The sequence below is a fragment of the Dendrobates tinctorius genome, unplaced genomic scaffold (assembly GCF_039654945.1).
Source record: "Dendrobates tinctorius isolate UK_male_01 unplaced genomic scaffold, ASM3965494v1 ptg000064l, whole genome shotgun sequence".
NCBI lineage: Eukaryota > Metazoa > Chordata > Amphibia > Anura > Dendrobatidae > Dendrobates > Dendrobates tinctorius.
This window is the reverse complement of record NW_027361732.1, coordinates 1,191,077-1,208,796: the sequence shown is the minus strand read 5'-3', so window position 1 is coordinate 1,208,796 and position 17,720 is coordinate 1,191,077. Positions and strand designations below refer to the sequence as shown.

Below are 17,720 nucleotides of genomic sequence, written 5' to 3'. Positions count from 1 at the left end.
CTTTGGCGGCTGTTGAATAAAGAGAAACAAAGGGCCAATGAATATCTTGATATTCCATGGCCCTAGTTTGAAAGAATGGGGGATTTGATAATTACCGTCTCTCATCTGCTTCTGGACTCCCCTCCCGTTCAGCATGCTGCTCCATTTGGGGTGGTGCTGATGGTGCTGCTGCTGCAGATGTCTGCTGCCTTCTCCTGCTCCTGGTTCTTGGCTTGGGTGGCATGTTGGGTGTGGCTGAGGGTCCCATTGTCTTGCTTTTATATGTCTCCTGTGGGCAGAGCTACTGAGCATGCTCAGACCAAAAAAAACGGATCCGGCCACCGGATCCGGCTTTCGCCGGATCCGGCGCATTGCGGCGCTCATAGGCTTTCATTGTGTGAAAAAGCCGGACGCGCCGGATCCGGCGGGTCCGGCTTTTTCGCCGGAGACAAAAAACGTTACAGTAGACGTTTTTTCCAGACGCCGGATCGCGACACATTGCGACACATTGCCGGATCCGGCGAAAACCGGATGAAACGCATGGCCATCCGGCGCGATCCGGCGCAAATGCAAGTCAATGGGGGGGGAACCGGATCCGGCATTGCATTTCGCCGGATCCGGTTTCTGTCAAAAGCGCCGGATCACGCCTGACGGCGAAAACCTGATGTGTGAAAGAGGCCTTAGGCCTCTGGCTGTACTGTCTCTAGTATTTCCCCTGGCCTCCAAGCCCGCCAGTCGCTGCTCTGATGTGCCGTCTGCACAATCCACACTTGTTCCTGTGTTACTGGGGCTCAGTCATGTCAGTTGATCCCCTGATGTGTGTCCGGCAATGTCTCCTGCTCTGTCCCCATTCCCATTAATAGTTGTAGGAATGTGGACAGAGCAGGACACCTTGCCGGACACACATCAGGGGATCAACGGACGTGACTGAGCCCCAGTAACTCAGGAACAAGTGTGGATTGTGCAGACAACACTGCAGAGCAGCAACTGGCGTGGTTGGAGGCCAGGTGAAATACTAGAGACAGTAGAGCCAGAGGCCAAAGTGGAGCAGGGTTACAATCAGTAGTTGTGTACAACCAATATAAAACTCGCTCCAAGTTGGCCTCAACCTGCTGCATGATTGACCCCTGGGCTTCAACATCGCATGTTGCTGCTCAGAAGTGTGTTTGCCACGGGTACTCCCTCCTACCCATCCGGGTTCCAGCACCGTCAGCTGTTTCTCGGCAGAGCCTTTGGCCTAGGTGCCTCCTTCTTGGTATCCGAGTTCCAGCAACGTCTGCTAGTCCTTGGTAGTGCTTTGGAGCACAGGTAACTCCTGCTTTGAAACCGTGTTCCAGCACCATCAGCTGGTCCACGGTTGTGCCATTGGCTTTTGTTCCTTTTGCTGCCCCTCCGGGTTCCAGCACCGTCAGATGGTTCTTGGCAGTGTCTTTGGCACGGGTTCTCCCTCCTGCCCAGCCTGGCTACAGCACGCCTGCTGTTTTCGGGTAGTGTCAACGCCACTTTGCCACTGATACGTTGTCCTATCGTGTTGCGGTTGGGTTAGCCGAGTCTATGGTGCCTGCAGTTTCGGTGCTTCCAATGTGGGCTGCGGGTTCTGGTAATAAAGGCTGGTTCTTGGTAGAGCCTTTGGCGTAGGTGCCTCCTTCTCGGTATCCGAGTTCCAGCAACGTCTGATGGTCCTTGGTAGTGCTTTTTAGCACAGGTACCTCCTGATTAGAAACCGTGTTCTAGCACCGTCAGCTGTTCCACGGTTGTCCCATTGGCTCTTGTTCCTTCTGCTGCCCCTCCGGGTTCCAGCACCATCAGCTGGTCCTCGCTAGTGTCATTTGCTCTTGCAGCTTCTGCTACCCATCCAGGTTCCAGCACCGTCAGCTTGCTCTCGGCATAGCCTTTGGCCTAGGTGCCTCCTTGTCGGTATCCGAGTTCCAGCAACGTCTGCTGGTCCTTGGTAGTGCTTTGGAGCACAGGTACCTCCTGCTTAGTAACCATGTTCCAGCACCGTCAGCTGGTCCACAGTTGTGCCATTGGCTGTTGTTCCTTCTGCTGCCACTCTGCGTTCCAGCACCGTCAGCTGGTTCTCGGTAGTTCCATTGACTCTTGTAGCTAATGCTAACCATCCGGATTCCAGCACCGTCAGCTGGTTCTCTGAAGTGTCTTTGGCATGGGCACTCCCTCCTGCCCAGCCTGGTTCCAGCACGCCTGCTGTTTCCAGGTAGTGTCAACTTCACTTTGCCACTGATACGTTGTCCTGTTGTGTTGCGGTCGGGTTAGCCGAGTCTATGGTGCCTGCAGTTTCGGTGCTTCCTATGTGGGCTGCGGGTTCTGGTAATAAAGGCTGGTTCCATAGTGCCAATAGGACAAGCACCCCCTGTTGGACTGTGGGTTTCGGTAACTGCGGCCGGCTCACGGCCTTGCAACTTTGTTTTTTTCCTGGGTACCTTCTGCTACCCATCCGGGTTCCAGCACCGTCAGCTGGTTCTCGGCAGTGCCTTTGGCCTAGGTGCCTCCTTGTTGGTATCCGAGTTCCAGCAACGTCTGCTGGTCCTTGGTAGTGCTTTGGAGCACAGGTACCTCCTGCTTAGTAACCATGTTCCAGCACCGTCAGCTGGTCCACGGTTGTGCCATTGGCTGTTGTTCCTTCTGCTGCCACTCTGGGTTCCAGCACCGTCAGCTGGTTCTCGGTAGTTCCATTGAGTCTTGTAGCTAATGCTACCCCTCCGGGTTCCAGCACCGTCAGCTGGTTCTCGGAAGTGTCTTTGGCATGGGCACTCCCTCCTGCCCAGCCTGGTTACAGCACGCCTGCTGTTTCCGGGTAGTGTCAACGTCACTTTGCCACTGATACGTTGTCCTGTCGTGTTGCGGTCGGGTTAGCCGAGTCTATGGTGCCTGCAGTTTCAGTGCTTCCTATGTGGACTGCGGGTTCTGGTAACAAAGGCTGGTTCCATAGTGCCAATAGGAAAAGCACCCCCTGTAGGACTGTGGGTTTCGGTAACTGCGGCCCGCGACACTTTGTTAATCATGGGTACCTTCTGCTACCCATCCGGGTTCCAGCAACGTCAGCTGGTTCCTGCCAAAGCCTTTGGCCTAGGTGCCTCCTTGTCGGTATCCGAGTTCCAGCAACGTCTGATGGTCCTTGGTAGTGCTTTGGAGCACAGGTACCTCCTGCTTAGTAACCATGTTCCAGCACCATCAGATGTTCCACGGTTGTCCCATTGGCTCTTGTTCCTTCTGCTGCCCCTCCGGGTTCCAGCACCATCAGCTGGTCCTCGCTAGTTTCATTTGCTCTTGCAGCTTCTGCTACCCATCCGGGTTCCTGCACCGTCAGCTGGTTCTCGGCAGTGCCTTTGGCCTACGTGCCTCCTTGTCGGTATCCGAGTTCCACCAACATCTGCTGGTCCTTGGTAGTGCTTTGGAGCACAGGTACCTCCTGCTTAGTAACCGTGTTCCAGCACCGTCAGCTGGTCCACGGTTGTGACATTGGCTCTTGTTCATTCTGCTGCCACTCCGGGTTCCAGTACCATCAGTTGGTTCTCGCCAGTTCCTCAGCCTTCTTGTAACTTCTGCTACTTTTCAAAGTTCAAGCTTGTGGAAATGGTTTTTGATTCTCACTCTGGATCTCCCTGACAATGACCCTGAAGATGACGATCCTGAAGACCACACAGAAGAATACCTAAAAGATGACCCTGAAGAAGATGACCAAGAGGACAAAGAACAGGAAGACAACCACCAAGATGCAGAACAACAAGAGACAGAACACCAAGAAGCATAAAAACCAAAAGCAGAAGAACATTAAGCATAAGACTAAAAATCTGAGCAAATGAGATTATCAAATTTATAAGCAGAAGAAGACTAAGCAGTGTATGGGGGTGAGTCCGTTCCTCCTCGTCGTGCCCCTGGAAAAGGCCTGCTGCTGCAGGCCAAACTGAACGCGGACAAATCCTGTTGTAAATCTTTTGTGACAGGCTGAACGGAAGGTGTAATCTTCAAACTTTTATAGATAACAACTACAGGAATGCCTGACACAAATAAGAATATGATGAAGAAGAATAGGAATAAGAAGAAGAATAGGAAGAAGAAGAAGAAGAAGAATAGGAAGAATAGGAAGAAGAAGAATAGAAAGAAGAAGAATAGGAAGAAGAAGAAGAATAGGAAGAAGAAGAAGAATAGGAAGAAGAAGAAGAATAGGAAGAAGAAGAATAGGAAGAAGAAGAAGAATAGGAAGAAGAATAGGAAGAAGAATAGGAAGAAGAATAGGAAGAAGAATAAGAATAGGAAGAAGAAGAATAGGAAGAAGAAGAATAGGAAGAAGAATAGGAAGAAGAAGAAGAAGATACTGCTGCTGCTGAAGATGATGAAGGAGAAAGTGTGGGAGAAGGTAAAAAAGAAGGTGAAGAGCATGGAAGTAGTGAAACATACATATGTGACAAAAAATTAAAGACTTTAACATAGTCAATATCTTTGTAACTACGAACGTCTAAAAAAAACAAACAAATTCCTGCTATTCCATTTGACTGGGCTAAACCTCTATGGGTTTAATGTCTCCTACACCTCCCACAATACATTCTACATTATTATCAGTTGTTTTTCTTCATGTAGAATTAACCGACAGGGAAAGAAAGGGTTTTTTTTAATTCCGATATTTCTGTTCCATTGACTTGAATGGGACTTCCGGGATCGGAATCGGCGATACCCGATGCTTTTTTTTAGATCGGCCGATCTGAAATTTTTCAGTATCGGGTGGTATCGCTCAACACTAATCAGCTGCGATCCGGATGATAACGTTTGCCTTTATGTTGTAAATTGCCAAAATAAAGACTTTTGTGTTGGAATATCTTGGGTCACTGCCTCATTGCCGCTGCCTTACAATATACATTTAGGTCATACTGATCTAGGATTATAATCCTACATCAGCATGTTCTAAACTGGGGTTTCTCAAACTTTTTTTTTACTTGGGCCTTACTAGACAGACCAAGGTGACATTTTGGCGACACCATCTACTGTCCATATACAAGTCCATGCTAAAATGATCCCTGAAATACCTTTCATCCCTCAAAAATTGCTCTCAGTTTACTTTTTATTTCTCTCCTAAAATCTGTATAATGTTAAAATATGTAGAAAATGAGTCACTTATGTTGCTGCAGCCAAAGAAAGAACTGTGCAGCTTATTATTATTTCTGCCTCAGAAACATGTCCTAAACAAAACAAAGTTAACTTTAACCCCTTCACAATGTGACGTACATCTTCGGAGCTGAGCCCACTTCATATGCATCAAATGTCACCACCGGTATTACATAACATGCATCTGCCTATAAAGTTACCGTATGTTCACACTGCACCTTTTTCAGGCATTTTTTAAGTGGCTCATTTCCCAAAAATGGCAGAAAAAGTGCTCACAAAATGCTCAAAAGAATCTTCCTATTAATTCCTATGGAAAAATAACTTGCTGTTAATATGTTCAGGATTTTGAGCTTTTTTTGTTTAAATACTTCAGATTTTCAAAAAGTCCTATTGGAAGAAAAAGTGGATGTCACTTCTATGAAACTGCTCCTGATGGAAAGCGCTCAGCATTGCGCAATCAAAAGGCTGCAAAAATGCTTGAAAAACTCTTCCACTTCAGGAAATGAAATACTCCACCAAAAGCTCCCCAAAGAAAGAAAGTAGTTTTAAACTGCTGGAGAAAAAAAAAATCTATCTGAACATATTATTAGGGCATGTGCACAGTGAGCCTTTTTGCTGACTTTTTGGAGAAGAGCCTGAGTGAAGACTCCCTAGTTTCTGAGGAGTTTTGAGTTTTTAAGGATGATTTGGAGAGTTTCTGCTCCAAAAACACAACAAAAATCTCGGTGTGAACAACTTAGGTTATGTGCAGACAGAGTTTTTGGAAAGTATGTTGGAGAGAATCCTCTCCAAAAACTCTTGTAAAACTCTTTCAATTTGCAATCCGAGACAGACTCGATTTTAGAATCAAGGTTTTAAATAGGCCACATCAACACTTCCAGGAATCCTTGTTCTCCTTTATATTGAATATACTGTATTTCCTAATGACATTGGTTGTATCTTTGGTGTCATTAATCATTATCTTTCTGCAGAATAAATTTGAAGCCAGTTAGGCACGTTGTCTTGATGGTATTGTATGATGAATAAGTATATGGCTATATTTATCAGCATTCAGGTCTCCATTAATATTATTAAAAAATCACAACTTTATTTGCTCAAATGCATCCCCAAACTTACAATAAACCTTCACTAATCTTCACTGTTGTCTACAGATCCTAATTATTGTACCATTCTCCAGCCAAATATTTAATATTTTGAATGAGTCCAGAGTATCTTCTAACATTTTTCTGCATCTCGGTTTCTCAGTTTTTGGCATACTTGGGTCACTTGGCCTTATTTCCATACTGAATGTATGACTTTTGAATGCAATTCTTTCTTGAAGACCACTTCTTGCCAGACTTGACTTCTCGGAACATTGGCTATATTTATCAGCATTCAGGTCTCCATTAATATTATTAAAAAATCACAACTTTATTTGCTCAAATGCATCCCCAAACTTACAATAAACCTTCACTAATCTTCACTGTTGTCTACAGATCCTAATTATTGTACCATTCTCCAGCCAAATATTTAATATTTTGAATGAGTCCAGAGTATCTTCTAACATTTTTCTGCATCTCGGTTTCTCAGTTTTTGGCATACTTGGGTCACTTGGCCTTATTTCCATACTGAATGTATGACTTTTGAATGCAATTCTTTCTTGAAGACCACTTCTTGACTTGACTTGACTTCTCGGAACATTAGATTGGTGTTGTACGTTCTGGGCTGATGGCTCTGCTGGACATCTTACGATTTTGAAAAGAAGTAAGCGTGATGTGTCTTTCATCTGTTACACTAAGTTTCATTAGCTGACCAGAGCATCAATGGTCCTTAGCGTTACCAATTTCATGGTGTATGCAATGCTGAGAAATGCAGACAGATACTTATCCATAATGCAATACCATCAGAGAGGCACGTGATTGGCTCCAAATTTATTCTGCCACAGGATTATAGCCCCAAACATACAGCAAATGTCACTAAGAACTATCTTCAGCATAAAGAAGAACAATGATTCCTTGAAGTGATGATATGGCCTGCACAGAGCACTGATCTCAACACGATCAAGTCTGTCTGGAATTACCTGAAAAGACAAAAGGATTTGCACAAACCTACATCCATAGAGGATCTGATGAAGATGCTGATGAATGATGATGGATAAGTATCTTCCTGTATTTCTCAACATAAACCCCTTCATGACCTTTGACGTGCCCATACACCATGGTCAGATAGGAGTTCAAGACCTTTGATGTATGGGTTCGTCATGGAGACAGTGCCTCACATTTCTCCAGGACCAGGCCAGAGACTTCACGCGTCTCCTACGACGTCACCGCGGGATCTCCAAGCCTCCATCCTCTGGAAACAACAGATTAATAAGTTTACCCATTATTTGAAAACTTATTCTCGTCTTGAACCTTAACCTCCCACACCTCCCTTACTCTCTCCCCGCATGGGATATTCCCTGTATTAAACACCGGTTAACTCTTGGTCTGCCTCCTGCTCATCACTGCATCCCGCGTTCCTGCTTAACCTTACACATGCAGTCTAACAGCACGGAGGTGGCAGATCAAGCGGTTGGGCGCGGCCCTAGATTCAGTATTTCCCTGGAGGCAATGTTGAACAATCTCCCTAAGTTCGTGGGGAACAATATCATTATATGGAGCTGGACTGAAAGCATAAGGAGGATGATGAGAATGCACCCCATGACCCCTGCATTAAAAGCCGAGGTGGCCATAATCCATAATGGCATTATATGAAGAAGCTAGAGACTCAGTTATGCTATGATCCCCCCCCCCCAGAGAACGGGACACCTTTAATAAGGTGCCGCAAATTTTGGAAGAGACCCATTGGGACCCCATGGACGTAGGGGAGTTGAGGATGCGTCTGTTTAGTCGTATGCAGAGGGAGGAGGAGACTGTGACCCAGTATATGAATGCTCTTCAGGAGTTACACACTGCTATCGCTAGAAAAGACGGTATAGGTGTAGGCCCTACTGACATAATGCTGCAAGGATCAGTTGGTGACGGGCTTGCAGGACATACTGACAAAACAGGCCCATGGGAACGCTTGCAGGTGAACCCGCGCCTGACTTTTTCTGAGGTGGGAAGCGAAGCCCACACACGGGAACAAGAGCAGGGGATGACAGTCAGGTCCAGAGCAGAGAGGTATCTGTAAATAAGATCCCCGAACCCCAATGGGTGGAAGAATTGCAGAGAGAACTTCAAGTTATTAGAGGGGAGTTGGCTGAGGTAAAGAAGGCTGGGGTTACCTCTGGTGATGAATCTCCTAACTGAGTTCCGGAGCCTCCTAATCAGTGGGCCCTCTAATGCAATTCTGAAACAGTGGAGCCTGCACATCCCCAGAGGAGAGTGTTCCAACAGTTGATCCATGTAGCTCAGGCTCAAGAGTCCTCCAGTGACAGGGGGACATTGAGAAAAGTGATCGTTCCAGCCTCGACCAAACTTGTTCTACCACCAGGGCAGACCGTACTTACCCTGTCCTTTCGGGCTCGCACACTGCTTGAAGGGGTAGCGATCCAAATTGAGTCTTCTATTCTGGAGAAACTACCTCCCGGGCTCCTGGTGGTCCATTCGCTAGCCATTGTCCGTGATGGAATGGTCCCAGTGCACTATGTCAACTTAGGAGAGCAAGACATCACAATTTCCTCTAGGAGTGAAGTAGCTCGGATTAAGGGTATGCCCGAAGAAGTGATACCACCTCAGGCTGTGCAACTGAACTCTGAACAGCCACATGAAGATTTACGGGAGGAACAAGCACATGAAGTCCTCGAAGAAATTGCTCCGGTAGGAGCCGACACCTCATCACCTGCAACATCATAGTTGTAATCAGGGTTACCTGGTTAGGGGCCCACTCAGATGTTTCGCCCCACCAGAGCTGAACCCCTAGCTACACCTCTGTTTTAACAGTTTTACAGTATAGGAATAGGAGGTCAGGGTGTAAAGGTCATACCACCCATGGATAGAAAAGGGCCTAATCTATTTGTGGTGTACTACTTTCAGTGCTCAAGCAAATTGAAAATGTGAGTGATAGTCTCAGACTGTGAATACTAATCCAAAGATTTAAGAGAGATATATAATGTAGCTGTATAATCACGTAGTGTGACTGGATTGATAGAACTGAGATATACTGCAGTAACAGCGCCTTAATAGTAGTCTTTTTTTAATCCTTCATAAAATGACAATCTCTCTGTCTCTTTCCACCTTCCTCCTCTCTTTCTCTCAATTTCTCTATCTCTCCCCTCTGTTTGTTCCCAGGCAATCGCTGATTTGCTGAAATTTATTAGGTGTGAATCAAAACAGAGAGTAGCTGCATTTTTCTTCTTAGGTTTGATATGGGCCACAGTGCCATCGTGGTCACATTTACTTGTGTTCTTTGACAGATTTCTGGGATGGGATGTGTGTGAAACTTTTGAAGGTTAGAGGCATTTTGCAGCTAAATAGTTTCCACAACATGCAGAGCACTCCTGCTTGAATAAGCAATCTGCAATGACTCTTGTAGAAGAGGCAACATGTGCCTTAACCACCAATGAAATTGCTTAGGCTGATGGTGATCCAGTGGCAACACTTTGATAGGGGGAAGGTCGATGAGCCAGCATAAACCTGAGCAAAATATCTTTAGTTTTAACCCACAACCAACCTAAGGTGTGGGCACTGGCAGCAACAAAATTCTTCATCATACTTCCACCAAGCATTACCACCATGAATTTTTGATGTATTGTAAATATGGTCCATATTTATGAACATTACATAGCATCTTTTTGGAGGGGGAGAGAATGGGGGATTATGGCCAATGAAGTGCTCTATTACAGCAAAGCCTTGAAACCAATTACCTATCGATTTTGAAACAATTTGGCTTTCTACTGATATTTGGCTTGTCAAATCTCCTTTCTTTATTAACCAATGACTGATTTACTGACACAAGTAACCATATATCAGTGTCACTGTTCTCTCCAATGTTTTGTTTCACATCATCAGAAATGTAAAAAAACAACGCACTTACCCTGCAATAGAAGGAATTGTTATACATTGTAGCAGCAATTTGCAAAGGTGAAGAATGAACTTGAGCTGAGGAGCAATCAAACTAGGGCTGTATGTACACATAAGTTTTCTGACATGACTGTCAGAGCTGGATGAGATGTGGATGTATGCATCTTTGAAGGTGACAGGGACCACCATCTCAAGGATCTGGATTTCCCAGATCTCTTAGTGTTTCCAAGTACAGAGGAGAGATGACAGGACTTGTGGTGATGGAACCAGACAGAACCACAACACTGTTGATGCCTTGAACCCCAGGATGTGGATCAGGATGCACACTGCTTACTTTGCCCACAGGATTCAGAATGAGCAGAATAGATCAGTGATGAGGATTCGGGGTTGGGAAGTGGAGAAACACAATCATTGATTGATTGTTCCATTTTGTCACAAAAGAGCATGTCACCAGCCCATCACATCTCTCCATAGTCTCCTCAACACTGGACTCTGCAGTACCACTCTGTCAATCAAATTTCTCAGTCCAGCCTCACCCGCAGACAGTGAGAGTGAGCAGCCATTTTCTGCCTCTTTATCTTTTCATTGCCTATCTACCTGAGTGCTGCTATTGAGAGTCTGCTCAATAGTGGAAACATTCCTCCCCCCAACGCCTCCTAGTGTAAGTTGGACTGGGGTTAAGTTAGGAATGATGCTTTGATCGCTGCCTATGTATACGAAGAACCACCACAGTCACTAGCAATGATGTACAGAAGAATGCAGTGAGCTCAGAACTATTTAGTGCCCTGGTAGACCACTTCAAACCCTCTATCCTTACCTTCTGTATGAGCTCAGTAAAAAAAAATGAATCAGCTCCTCTCAGTCTGCTGGAATAAGGACGAAATTACCTTTTGAGCATAGCTTAATTTCCATCAGGGAAGCTGACTTCCTTAAAACATGTGGATCTAGTCAGCTTTTTTGGCATCCACCACAAATCCTGTGTTATACCACTTCCACACCAATCTGGGTATATTGTTTTTTCTCTGGTAGGTTCAGGAATTGACCAGTAAGACAGTCCTTTAGTTTCTATGAATGAACCTGTGCATATACAGTGGTGAAAATAAGTATCTGATGATATACAGACAATTTTGCAAGTTTTCTCACCTATGAAGAATGGAGAGGTCTGCAGTTTTTTTCATAGGTACACTTCAACTGTGAGAGATAGAATCTTAAAAAAATCCAGAAAATAACATTGAATGATTTTTACATAATTAATTTGCATTTTATTGCATTAAATAAGTATTTGATGCAATAGAAAAGCAGAACTTAACATTTGGTACAGTCAGAAACTTTTAGAAAAAAACAGCAATGTTCCAGCTCCTTAAAAAATCTAAATCCTTTATTGAAAAATGTTAAATAAAAATATGATTGCTCTCGGACAGATCCAATGGCAAGAAATGATGGCAAAGCGACGCGTTTCGATCACATACGTGATCTTTGTCCATTTTTTTGTGCAAGTTCGTATCCGTTTCTTCTGAATTCTTTTATCTTCATAAAATCATTTCTTCTTTTTTCATTTTTAGCACTGTTGAGTAGAAAAAAACTAATAATATGAAACATCAATACACTATATATTTTACTAAATTATGTACCAACTCATGAGCCCACCATGTGTCGTATCTGTGAACTTTGACATTGTCTGTTTGTCAGGTGATCCCATTGGCGCCGTTATTTGAAATTCTGCCTATTTAACACAGCATCTATTTTTTGATGAAGACGTCACTTGGACTTTGAAACGTATTGAATAAACCACCATTTTCTATGTAAAGCACGTCTGGACTTTCATTTATTCATCAGCGTGGATGATATCCACATTTACCCGCTCTTTTATTTACAAATTAGTAACTTGCTGACCCGTGGATCTGCTGCAGCAGATATTTCTACATGCTATAATAATAGCTCCATTTGGTGAGTATAATCTGATTATATTGATTTATTGTGCATCGCATAAGACCCTATTTGCGCTCATCTCTCCAGCAGCATTTGTTAGCTCTGTTTGAGTGATATGAGGAACAGTCAGATTTATTATACAACTGTTTTGATAACTGAGCCCCAATAAGCATTATCCAGTAAAACCACACAATGAAAGCAGGGTTGTGGGTCCTGATTTTCATGGACCTCCCTGTACATTCAAAATAGCTATTACAAATGAAGCAGCAAATATATGGCTCTTTATTGATGGTGTCTGCCCTTGCCCCTTCTAATAACTATAACAAGGATGTCATCAGCTTCCTATTAATCACCATCAGATATGGCCTCCTAATCTGTGCTAATGTTGACACCTTTCTTACTGGACTGAATGGAACTGTAATGCACGCTTCCATAGCAAATAAGGGAAAATCTGGTCACAATTAAACATATTGTAACAGTTATTAATTGTGATTTTAGAGATTTTTTTTTTTTGCAATGTTTTCTAAGCTTCTTCCCAGAACACAATTTTTTACCAAGCAGTTGAATCCTTGAAATAAATGTCCAGTGCTAAGAATTCCCCGAGCTGAGCACAGAACCTTGAGAAGTGAGTCATACTGTACAATGTAAACAGTAAAACCACTGGAACTTGCCGAGTGTTTATGAAGAAAAGCACACAACACAGAGGAAAGTTTATGTTTGCAGTGCGTCATAGAACAGGATCTGGGGTCTCTATGTTTGCCCAAATATTACTGTGTAAAAGGAGATTATAAAAGAAATTCAATCTAAAAAATAGCTTCCGGATCCGGCAAAAAAAGATTTAGCTCCTGGTTTATTAAAGCTTTTGGCTGCCTTCAAACATTAGTGTTATACAGTTAAACACTATGGGAGCGATTCATTACAACTGGCATTGCACACACCATTCTGAAAGTAGATGTCCGATGTTAAAGCACCACTCCAATGATTTTTTATAGCACCGCTAGTGTGGTGCAATAAAGTGTTTCATGGAGCTGAGCAGGGGTCACTTTTCAATACAAGTCTATGAGAGCCTTACTTTGGCTCTCACAGATTTGTACTAGAAGCTTGGGACGTAGCTTCTGACTTAAGGCCAGTCAGAAGTTACTGTTACAAAATGGCGCCTCAGGATCCGAGCGGAAAAACGGTGAAGACGCTGGGAGGTGAGTACGTGATCAAGGCAGGGGGTTTACATTTAAAGCGCCTCTACAGTGCTGAAAAAACCTTCCGTTGGAGAGGTGTTTTAAGCTAGAAGTCTGCAGTCATTCTATGTGACCGCAGACTTGTGAATCCTCACATCACGCACACTTTCAAGGGCGAACATAGACAGAGGAAAGCCCATTTGCAAGTGCAGTATATAGGCTCTTTGCAGTCAAATAGCTCATCATAAACCATTCATAATCTGTCTCCTCCATATAACTCTGAAATAATCTCCCGGTATCCTCCAACGTGTCACCTCCTGTCCTCCCAAGACCTCCTCCCCTCCTCCACACTTATACGTTTCTCACCTAATCGCCTCCAAAACGTCTCCCGAGTGCCCCTCATCCTCTGAAATTCTGTGCCTCAACACGTCGGCACCCACCACATTCTGAACTTTCAGCCTTACAGCTTGCATGAACCCCACTGTCACATCACCCAATCAGGGATACTGAAACCCCCCAACCTACTATTTCCCCATTACTCTGTAGACTGTAAGCCCACAAGGGCAGGGCTATCTCCTTTCTGTACCAGTCTGCCATTGTTAGTTTCTTGACTGTAATTTACATTTGTCTTTTGTATATAACCCTTTCTCAGGTACAACTGCATGGATCAATGGTGCTCTAAAAGAAAATGCTAATAATGCACCATTTTAGATGACTGTGACTTGGGCCACTGTGCGACTGCCCAGTTGGCACTGATGGTATTCCAGCCCTGCTCCCATGATTCAGTTATTTAATTAGTATTTTAAATAATCTCCTCTTATATTATCAGGAATCCTGAACCGTTTACAACTCATTATTAGAAATATTAGAAATCACCCTGTACTGTAGTTCCATCATCTGTAGCTTTGTGCTATCATATGGTCACAGAATTAATGGGTGACTACAATTTACAGGGGACTGTATATTATAACTACAGTCATGTGTCCCATGTGGGTCAATTAAAGTATCCAGTTCTGAGAAGTGGCGTACATTGATGCTCATGGGCCCCAATGTAAAATCTTTAAAAGGGTCCCAAACGATCATGTGTCTGTAAAGTACCATTCCAGCTTTTTATTTTTTTTATTTCAGTGCTGGAGTAGTGTCACTAATGTAAGTTCCCTGACACCAATGTTGTACTTACCAGCCACTGTCTTCAGTGTTCCTGGCACCACATTGGTCACGAGCTGCCATTCTGTGACACAACTGCTGACTGACCGTAGGTCAGCATTAATGGTCACAAGATGCAAGTCTAAGAGAACTTTGTTCTGATTCTGACTTCCATTGAGTTGTGATTCTGGATCGCCCAGCAAACACTGGAGTGATCTGGCAGGTCACAAATTGCTAGAGACCAACCGGAGCAGCACCAATAACAAAAGAAGATGGCGACTTGTATAAGAAGAATGGCAGGGAACTTAGAATAGTTTCACCAAATCCAGTGGTAAATTAAAAAAAAATGCTGGAGTGGTGCACAGTGTTGGACTGGGGTGCCAAGGGCCCACTGGTAACCAACTCAAGGGCCCCACTTTTCATCTATGTGCAAATCTGACCAGGAACGGACAATGACAGCTTGGGGCCCCTGTGCAAGAAATGTGAGTGGGCTCTCCTCCTTGCCCGGTATGCTGTTTATGATGAGGGCACTCTGGCAATGGGATTCCTGGAGCCTCGGGCTCCGAGAAGCAAGGCAGATCACCCTCATTATTACTGCCCTGCAAGCAGGGGCGTACATAGCAATCATAGGACCCTGTAGAAAAAGTTCTATTTGGGCCTCCCCACACCTCTATAAAATATATTTATATTAGTGTGTACCTAAAGAAAGGTCCACACTTATGGACCGAAATGTCGCCACATGGGCCAATAAATAGCACTTTATAATTGATCTATGGTGTGGTGTCTCAAATTTTTTTATTTATCTGGAAGGACTGGTATGTACCTATGAGGCTTTGCACCCTATATCCACTTGTGCTGCTTTTTACTTTTTTTAATATATGTATGTAGTGAAATATGTATTTGTATGGATGTATGACCAGAAGTAACTTAGCATCCGCCCTAGGCTGCAGCTCTTCACAAAAGACAGTTTTCCTGGTCTCAACCCCAGGGGGCTTCCTGAGAACACACACAGAATTGGAAACATTTCACACCTCCTAGTGTCTTTGATGGGGAGATGTCAAATTGCAGCCTGACACAATTTATTTGCCATGAGAAAGAAAAGTTATACAAACAGCATTCAGAGAAAAATAATGTATTCATTGGCATAGTAACCATAGTCCAGTCACAAACCAGGAATTAGATTATTAACCTGAGAGACTGGTCTAGAAATCTGATCTCCAGGTTAAATCTATAAATTAGGCCTTTACACATACAAAGATGTTCACAGACTGAGGGACAGCCAAGCTGGTGTGAGCCATTCCATATTCATCAGATGTCTGTTTGTAATCTTTCATTTTTAAAGGATTATCCAATAAAAGTTTGCTAATTTTTAAATAAGCCCTGTGAGTGAGCTGGATCAATGTCTATTTTTCCTATTCCATATTCATCCCCCTCCAGGGAGCAGAATGCCAGACTGCAAAGTTTAGATATTTCTGTAAGTTTCTCACTTTTATTTTTATAACTGTTTTGCATACTTGTATAAATCGTAAAACATTAATAAGTTTGAACCTTGTAGGCTCTAAAGAATCCATAGCCTTAGAGTGAGTGATCCTGATGATTGGCATATAGTAGTATTTTTTCCAGGACTCATCGCCCATGTGTTCGGTGAGTGGTGGCAGCACGTGTATGAAGGGGGGGGTCTGTGTCGGTGTGATTTATGCTCCTACTGCAGCACAGAACAGAGGTTGAATGCTGGACTGAGTCAGAGGAGATAGATTAACCCTTGCAGGCACAACCCCAAGTCATGTGCTGAGAAGTGGGTACGTGACAAGTTGGTGGCAGAGTGGTTGGATAGAATTTATTTCTATTAGAGCATTAGTACATGGTTTAAGCAATTATTCCCTGTACTAAAGAATTGGTATCCTTGCGAGGAGTGCACCAGTTGTACAAGATTCAACTCAGTGCTTACTTAGACATATTTGAAAACAGTTTCCCTTCCCCATTTTTCTTTTCTATCTTTTATTTGACAAAAGGCTGTTCATCGATATGGCAGCCCAGTACAAGAAGCAGAGCAAAGAGGCTCTGGTCGACCTCTGTGAGCAGAGAGGAATAGAGACAGCTGACAAATCGAAGGAACTGCTGATACGCGCCTTGGTCGATCAAAATGTAGAGCAAAATACTGCAGGATCTGGGCAAAGAGAGAGTCCACCTCAGAGAGACTCAGCAATGCCAGCTCTTGCACTGGAGATACCTGATGGAGGTGCTAGTAATGCCAGTGCTGTGGAGCCTATGGACTTTACTTTACAAATGGATTTACAACAGCTGGGAACAAGTGATATCAATCTGCGCATGCAGCTTATTCTACAGTACTGACAGGCTGAGAGAGAGTCTGCAGAACGCCAGGCTGCTTCTGCAGAACACCAGGCTGAGAGAGAGGCTGCAGAACGCCAGGACGAGAGAGCTTTCAAGCTTCAGATGGCTCAAATCGAAAGGGGTAACAGTCCTCAGCTACCCCCCTCCCAGGACATAAATCCAAGGAGACCACATTTGGAAAACTTCCTTGTGATAGAGAAGGATACAGACTTAGATACTTTCCTTCGGGGTTTGAAAAAACCTGCAGGCAATACTATCTACCCCGTGGGCGGTGGGCACAGTATCTAACTCCAGGGTTGAGAGGCAAAGTCCTGGAAGTTTTTGCTGGCCTCCCACCAGAGCTAGATGGGAACTATGAGGCAATAAAAGAGGCCCAGATCAGCAAATACAACCTGACCCCAGAAATGTATTGAAGAAAGTTCCGGAACCTACAACGAGGATCAACTGACAGCTATGCAGATGTCGTGAGCACCTTGAGAACCACGTTTCACCAATTGATCAGGGGACTTTCTGTTAACAGTTTTGAGGACTTAACGGATCTTATGGTCAAGGATCAATTTCTTTATATGTGCCCCACGTATGTATGACAATTTGTATGTGATCAAGAGCCACAAACTGCGGATCAGGCTGCAAAGATTGCTGACTGTTATGTGGCTAACACAATGCCTGAGGTGCAGAAGCCATCGGGATTCAGCTGAAAGAGAGGTAAGCCAAACGGGGACCTGTCTCCCTCTGCCAGCCGATCACCAGTGCCGTCCAAGCCCACCTCCTATGGGGTCCCGGGAATTAGACATTCTTTAGGCGATGCACAGCGATGCTTCTCCTGCAACTAAGAAGGACATGTCAGAGCAGTCTGCCTTGATAGGGAGAAACGCCCAACTACAACCTCAACGTCGTCTGGGCCCCCACCTTCTGTCCTCTTTGTGGCTGGGTCTGAAGTGAGGACCAATGAAAACTGTCAATCTGTCACTGTTGGCAATAAAGTCACCATTGGTCTCAGAGACACTGGGGCAGAGGTGACTCTGGTGCGTCAAGC

At 44.3% G+C, this 17,720-nt stretch overlaps 1 pseudogene; it reads left to right on the top strand.

Moving 5' to 3' along the window:
- Window positions 1-16,357: 16,357 nt before the first annotated feature.
- Window positions 16,358-17,382, top strand: LOC141094592 (uncharacterized; annotated as a pseudogene).
- Window positions 17,383-17,720: the final 338 nt, after the last annotated feature.